Below are 8,376 nucleotides of genomic sequence, written 5' to 3' on the forward strand. Positions count from 1 at the left end.
GCTTCATAATGTTATTTTATGCAATATTTGATAATTTCATTAAATTTTGAAAATGTGAATTTTTGCTCAATATGATTTTTGTTATCTACCGTTATTATATTTTGACATTTTTTGAATTAATCTCAATTATATTTTATTCAATGCAATGCAATAAAAATGAATGTGGATATGATATTGAGATTACTATTACAGTATTGTGATAATAATGTGTGTGTAAAAGGCAAGTAAATACTAGTTGATCCGTTGATTGGAGACTGATTGACATGTATAGGATGGTGGGCTAACAGACTTTTCTTTAAATATTTTAATTTGGTGTTATCATTTACTAATTCACGTGATACTGATTGGAAGTTATAAGAAAATGATTACTGTACCGACGGGCAAAGAGTGACGACTACATTTATTAAGCTAACGGCTTACTAATAGTGATATAATACTAAAAAAACATCGTGATAGCCAGGAATTCTTACTTATTTAGTGTGACTACTGAAATATATGTTCTTGAGGCATTTTTCTTATTATTATAAGAATTTATTGTTACTTCACAGATTTATTTTTATTGCATTATTCTATTGTTCGTGCAATTAAATTATTATTATTACTGATTTAGATACTTATATTATTTAATACTACTGTTTCACTATACTGATACTAAGCTTATGTTATAATGAGCATGTGATATATATAATATCTAAATAATATGGGTACACGCTTATATAATTTTATTATATTTATTTGATTTCAATAGTTTTTTATGATATTTTGATTTTATGCTTTATCTTATTTCTTTACTGATTGGTATTACGGATAGGATAATTATTTTATAGATTTTGCACTTATATTGATTTACTATGTTATTGATTTCAATACTGTAGTGTTTTATTGTTTATATATTTTACTACTATTGTATGTGAATTTTATTTTTTTGCATTAATTCAATGATCATATGAATGTAACAGTTATGATTTAACTATTGACCTGCATATTGCTTCTTTGTCGTGCTCTAAATTCATTTGCAGGTTTTGGTGACCTACTAAACTTTTTAAGCTCATTATATGTGATTTAATGATTTCATGTTAGGATAGGAGAGCTAGAGTGTATCAAAGATTCTTTCAGATTATGTTTTTGTTTAATTTTTTTTTTTGTACTCTGAGATGTACATAGTAGTTGTGATATTAGATTGTGTAAGATCATGAAGTAGTGTCAATACAGTGGGAAAAATCGTCCATTACCGATAGAAATTCCAGTGGACTATTTTTCTGGCAGACGTTATTTTCATAGGCGGCTTTCCAACGGATTAAAGATGAATATTTCAAAATTCAATTTTCTGAGGGATTTCTAGCAAATTTGTTTCTGACTTGAATTTTAATAATTCTTGAAAAGGATATATATTTATTCATAATTTCTATTAATATAAATTTTAAAGCCGCTATTTTAAATAATTGATATTTAATACTTTAATAGTACACTTTAAAACAAGTAACAATTTTTAGTTTTGTTAAAGTAATAATTTAGTTTTACTTATTTATTAATAACTTTAACTTATTATTCTATTAATAACTTTAAAATTATTATTCTATTAATAAACTTGTAATATTAATAGTTATTATTAATTACTTAACTTCTCTATTAACTGATTAACTTATTATTTTATTAAACAAATTAATATTAAATTATTAACTTATTTTATTATTTATGCATGTTTAAACTTTTTTTGAATTAATTATTAAACATAATAACTGAATATAGGACCGATAGCGGTTTACGACCTTGGACTCTACAGAATACTTATATATTAACTCTCTCATCTTTACATCACAGTAGAGTGGTTGACCCCGTGAACCAAAACAAAAAGAGGGTCTTCCCCAATTGTTCGACAAGTTTTTCCGTGCAGACGGCGGGTTAGTCCGTTGTTTAGTTAGGCAGCTTGGGTCTGTGTGGGCTGGCAAATTAAGCTAGGGTAGCTGGGCCACGAGCATCGACCGACAGTTGGGGTTAAGCTTTTCGCCTGGTGGACAGTCGGGCAAAAGCCCTAGCGGCAAGCTAAGGCAGTCTATTTTTTTTAGTTATTCTGATGACTTTTTCCGCAGCAGCCGCCGAAAAAAATTTTCGCAATTTTCACACTTTCATAATGATTTACAATGATATCATGACATAGCAAATACAATACCCATTATATAATATGATATGTATACTTATGTATTATGATGTTAATATAAACTATTTTGTAATTATTGGGTATATAATTTGATATAACTTACTGATCATTGCTCTTAGAAATATACATTTACATTAATGTTTATTGATCATATATCTGTTTATTATTTTTATTAATTATTAATATATATTTACAGATATATGTTATATTGTCTTGCGTTGATTTTTAATTATATATTTGGTAACAAGACTGAGCTATTAGCTCACTTCTGTGATTTTAATATATTTTTTGGAAGGAATCATGATCTGTGAAGTAAGAATATTAGTCAAATAATTCCATATTTTATTTTACTCTTAATTTTATTCTTTGGTAGTTAAGAGCTTAAAAGTTAAAAATGAGGGATAATATAAATTTTAATATTTTGATGTGTATAATTTTTAGTTACGTTCCTCTGGAATGAATTTATATTGAATGAATAATAGAAGCTCTAAATTGTTAATTAAGATAAAATAAGCAACTTTCTTCCTAAAAGTTGATCTTTGGTTGTCACATAAACCATATTCCGATAACTACTCAAAATTTTTGAGTCACTATATGGTGTCCCAATTTTATTATATTAGTTTTTGGCACCCAATGGTTATTTGTATTTATTGCTGCTATAATTAAATGTTCACACACTAGAGTATTTTTTTGGTATGAGCCTTCCTATTGAAGTAAAGTGTTAGTTAAATTGCATATATTTATATTGCCGGAGACACACGTTTTGTATGTCAGAAGTGTCGAGCTGTCGACTTAAGAAAACTGTATTTAGTTGTGAAAGTTATCCTATATTAGGTAGACTACCGATTATTCCAATCTAAAAATTTAGTAGTTACATCCTCAAGTATTTAATTCATGTTGTGCGCATATATTATATATATATATATTAAGTATAATATATAATATAAGGTATACATAGGGGCGGAACTGTTTATTAGAGAAAGGCAGAAGTGGGGGTCTATAATGACCCCCTCCCTCATAAAAAAATTTCTTTTAATAGTAGTAAAAAAGAAAAAATTATAGACAGTGAGCGAGAGAGCATTTTTTGCCCCTCCTAATTAATTTTATTTTCCCCCATAAACGTATGCATTGTAGTCCTAATATTATTCTGCCTAATAGAGTATACTTTTTTTGCAACGTATATTATAAGTATATATGTTATATTTGAGAGCGGATTTACATGCACACGTCCTTAAATACATCAGGTTCTTTATTTGTTCTCAAAAACTCTTTCCGTTATAATATTGATAAGTATACTAGATAGCTGATCTTGTAATATTTAATTATTTTTTTAATTGTATTTGCCCCCCCCCCTCCCCCCCCCGCCCCCTCAAAATTGAAGCTGGTTTGCCATTAGTATATAATATAAAATATATATATATATATACTATAACATATTAGTAAATTTTATTGCATAATTCTAAGATTTTAGTATTTCTACACAATTTCCATGTGATTGAATCGCTGTTTCACTAGGTATTTAACATTCATATGGGCTTGTGTTGTATAAAATGTAGTATGGTTTACCTATGTAAAAATCTAAAACTAATGATGGCTGAAATTCATGATCATGGTTAATAAATTTTCATTTGTGACCTACACATTACATTAATTGTAGTTCATAGTGCATAAACTCCTTGGAACCTACTATATTCCTAACAATACTTATGATGTTTCAACATAATTATATATGTTGTTGGTGTAATAGCCACTTATTCTAGTAATTAGGGGCCCTTATGAATTTAAATAGAGTAATAATGTTAGATATGTGTACTGCGCATATTTGGCATTATTGAAGTTATAGAAAATGTTTAATACCATGATTATGTTTAACTTTGAATTTAATGAAAATGAATTTGTAAATTGGAGCAATTAGAATGAAAACTTTTAAGTATTAGACAATTGCCGCTTCAGGGGGCGTCGTGGTGCTTATAGTCATAGCAGCACGTATAATGTGTATCTCTCTTATATTGATTAGCGCAGCAAGTTTTAGGTACTTGAGAGCTTCCACGATGCTAATAATGAAGGTTGGGTGCTAAACTCTTTGTTCGTGTAACAAATATCTAAGAAGTGCTTGGGGGCATTGTGGTGATGAGATCTCTATTTTTTTAAGTTCTAGAAGCCTCCCTTGTGGAGTGCTACGACACAGAGAAGTATGGTACCGCAACATCGGACCAATTTTAATAATTTTCTATAAATATCAAAACCCCTTACCCAAATCCATCATACTTCATTTCAGTTGATCAAGAGAGGAGAAGAAAGGGGTAAAGGGAGAAGAGAGAAGGAGAGATAAAGAGAAGCAAAAGGTCGTAAAACCAATTTTATCTATCAGGCCAATTAGGAAAGTTGTTCAATCTCCATGTAAGTTACTATTACCTACATTTATTTTTGATGATTTTAAATTCTAAATGATTTTTGGGATGCAGATTGATAAGAAGTTATAAAATATATAATATCTTGATTTTTTGCAAAATTTTATTTTGTAACTTTCAGTATGTTATAAAGCTGCTCATTTTGAACATTTTGACATGATTATATTGAGATTTTATCAAATATTTTAGCAATTGATTCATATTACCTAAAAAAAGTATGATAAATAAAACATGAATTTTATGAATGATCATTGCATTATGTTTTGGTAAAATGATTGATATGCATATCTGATAATGATCATTTAGCATGGCATATAATAAATTGATATATGACATGCATATTTAGCTTAACTTATTAACTAAAGCATGCATATCTGTATGATATACTTATTAAATGGATATATGTGGAAATGAACATATAGAATTATCTTATGAATATAATTAATATGATTGACATGATATTTCATATGCACATAAAATATGATATGTATGTATATATGTCATGAAACATGTGTATACAAATAAGATTGGCTACTAACTAATTCAGGTTGGCAGAGACACACAATGATACTCTATGTAGGAGGGTGGGTTGACATGCTTTCTTTTAAATGAATCAAATATGTGATATGATGAGATATAAATGAACATAATATGATTATGACATGATATAATTATGATTAGAGTGATGAATTTGTAAATGATTGTGATTGATACCGTGATGAGAGATAATTGACATCTTGCGGTATGTGATATTGTATATGGATGACTACATGTGATATGATTAGCCAAAAATCTTGTCTTACTTATGATACAAAATGCATATGATGTTTAGATAAAATATTTTACACAATATGATATAATATAATATGGCATAATGTTGTATAGAAATATACTATAAAGATACATATCATTGTAATAGATATATTTTGCATATTATTATTATGTACATAATAATTTCATATAATACCTAATACTAGCATACATGATGATACTCCTTGTACATTATGATGTATAATATTATTATACATGATAACCACACATGATGATAATACATATACTCATATTGATAATCTTAATATGATACAATATATATAGAGCTGACATATATTTTGATACGCATGGTAATAATTTCAAATATGAAGTGATACATGTTGCATATATACATGAATATGATGATGCTTTTGATATGATATGATGCACAACATTGATGTATATGAGCATGGTGATACTTCAGAACACCTCATTTATAACATATGGTGTCAATATACATATAATATATATGATGATATACTAGCATACATTATGACATATATATGATACATATGATGATATATTAACATATGTTATGATACACACATTACGCATGATGACATGCTAGCATATATGATGATACACATATGATACAGGTGTTGACATACTACCATATATGATAATATGATATGGCATATAAAACATACGAACACATGATGTAATAACCCAAAGATATGAAAAGTATTTTAAATGAAAAATATGATTTTTTTGAATTGATGGTTGAACTAGAGTGCTTTGGCGTTGGTGTGGAGAGTACCGTGGTCCTAGAAACATCCTCCACAACACTGGTGTCTCTATTGTATAGTAAATTTGATTTATGTATACAGTGCCACAACGTTGGACTGAGCGCTACAGCGCTAGGCGACTAAAAAATATTTTAATAACATTTTTTTTTCTTAAATCCTCTGCCACCATTCCCTCATTCCTTCACTCGCATGGCTTGGCCGGGAAAAGAAATTGAAGTGAAAATGATGTATTGTGATCGGTAAGATGTACTGAATTGTATGATTGATAGGTACTAGAATATAATACTTGTTTGACAGAGAAAAAAGGATGTGTTGTATCAATATTAATATTAATCTGATAGAAAAGGATGTACTGATTGATATCAGATATATAAAATGATAACCCTATAATGATACAATGATATAACAATTCTAGGGTAAAGATTTCAAAGCACTGATTGGGAGTTATAAAGAGCTAGAGATTGATTAAGAGTCATAAGTGCATAAGCAAGATGCCCTCATATAAATATCTGATAAAATATTGATCATTAATTATATAATACATATTATTGAATGATTACTCATTACTATTATTGATATTGTAGCCTACATTATACTGATGTTGTTTACTATAAATGATGTTACTATTCCTAATGATATTGATTACTATTACTGATATGGATCATTGTTATTGATATTGTAGATTGTGATGTGATGTGTTATAAACTAAGCAATTAGTACATATAAGTATATAGATATTGATGTATAGTTTTATTTATATGATTTACATGATATTATTTTTCTTTTTTTGTATTGATTTAAGTTGTAAGATGTTAGTTACTTGCTGGGTCGTTCGCTCATTACGTGTTTTAAATGATTTTATGTAAGGAGTATGTAGCTTGAGATAATGTAGCTTTTATTTCAGTTCTTTAGTTTATGTATTTATTCTTATAGCTACAGTGGTTATTGTATATATTATTTTGGACTCTACCGTTATGATATAATTATGAACTATAGAAATGTGAATTATATTTTTTGTTGTTTATTGGTTTTCTATAATGAAATTAATTAGTTCTGGATCTTTATATTGATCTAGTTTCAATTGTTGATTAATGAATATAATGAATTGACAAGATAATAATGATTGAAAATAAAAATAAAAAATAAATTCTTTCACCATATATTTTGAGGCGTGAAGCATGATTCCCACTTGATGATTTGATCATAGCTGCATTGTGTGTGATACATGTATAAGAGTAAGCATAGTAAAAAAAATATTGATTCAACATTTGATCAGTTTTTATGAGCCAATTGATGATAACTTGCATTTTGTTTTATTTTTCTTACATTGAATACAATTATGGGTTATGTGTAACCTAATTGAGCTATCTGATCACTCTGTATGTTTACATGTTTCAGGAAAAGGTAAGACAACTACAAATTTGATCTAAAGGGTTGCCATTTATAGGTATTTTCTTTTTAAGAGGGATGTATTCTTTTTTAATCATGAATTTAATGTATTTTATTGGAAATGATAAACAATCATGATTATTATACAAATCTTTTTGATATGAATGGACCCGTGAAGTATATATATTTTGGATGCTATTAAAATTATGTATATTAAGATTTTAGTGGCTCTGTTGTGAATTAAAAGATCAAAAAAAAAAAAAAAAAAAAAAACTCTCTTCATATGAAGATTATGAGACCCGCGCTTCATTTGATATGACCAATTAGATATATGAGTTATGTTAAGTTAGGTCGTGACCATAGGTATAATTTTCCATGAGTTTATTTATGGTCTTACACACTACAAAACATTGTGGACATCTCTAACTATATGTTAAAATAACCATAAAAAAAAACCTTCAAAACATAAAAAAGCAATCGTTGTTACCCACATGAACTTTTGCATTAAATATATAATCATTTAGGTCTAATGAGTAGAGCTCTTAGGGTTTCATATCGTGAGCATGCCCTTTGGGAATCCTTTTTGGAAGGATCCTCTTAATTGCGCATAGTTTCTTTCAACAATTATTAATTTATCTTAATATTCCACTAAACATCACAATTTATTCTTGAGCAAATTTTAAGTGTTGATTTCAATGATATTAATTGATTTTATGGTCAAGTTCAAAGAATTTATTATGAGTTCTTGTAGGATTTTAACATTAACTTCTTATGTCTTAAATATTTAATAAAAAATTTTAATTTTGTACTAAAAATTTACTTTAAAGAGCAGGAAAGAAGTCGTTCCAATGTAGTCTAAGAA

This window comes from Dendrobium catenatum, unplaced genomic scaffold (assembly GCF_001605985.2).
Source record: "Dendrobium catenatum unplaced genomic scaffold, ASM160598v2 original_scaffold_122705, whole genome shotgun sequence".
NCBI classification, from domain to species: domain Eukaryota; kingdom Viridiplantae; phylum Streptophyta; class Magnoliopsida; order Asparagales; family Orchidaceae; genus Dendrobium; species Dendrobium catenatum.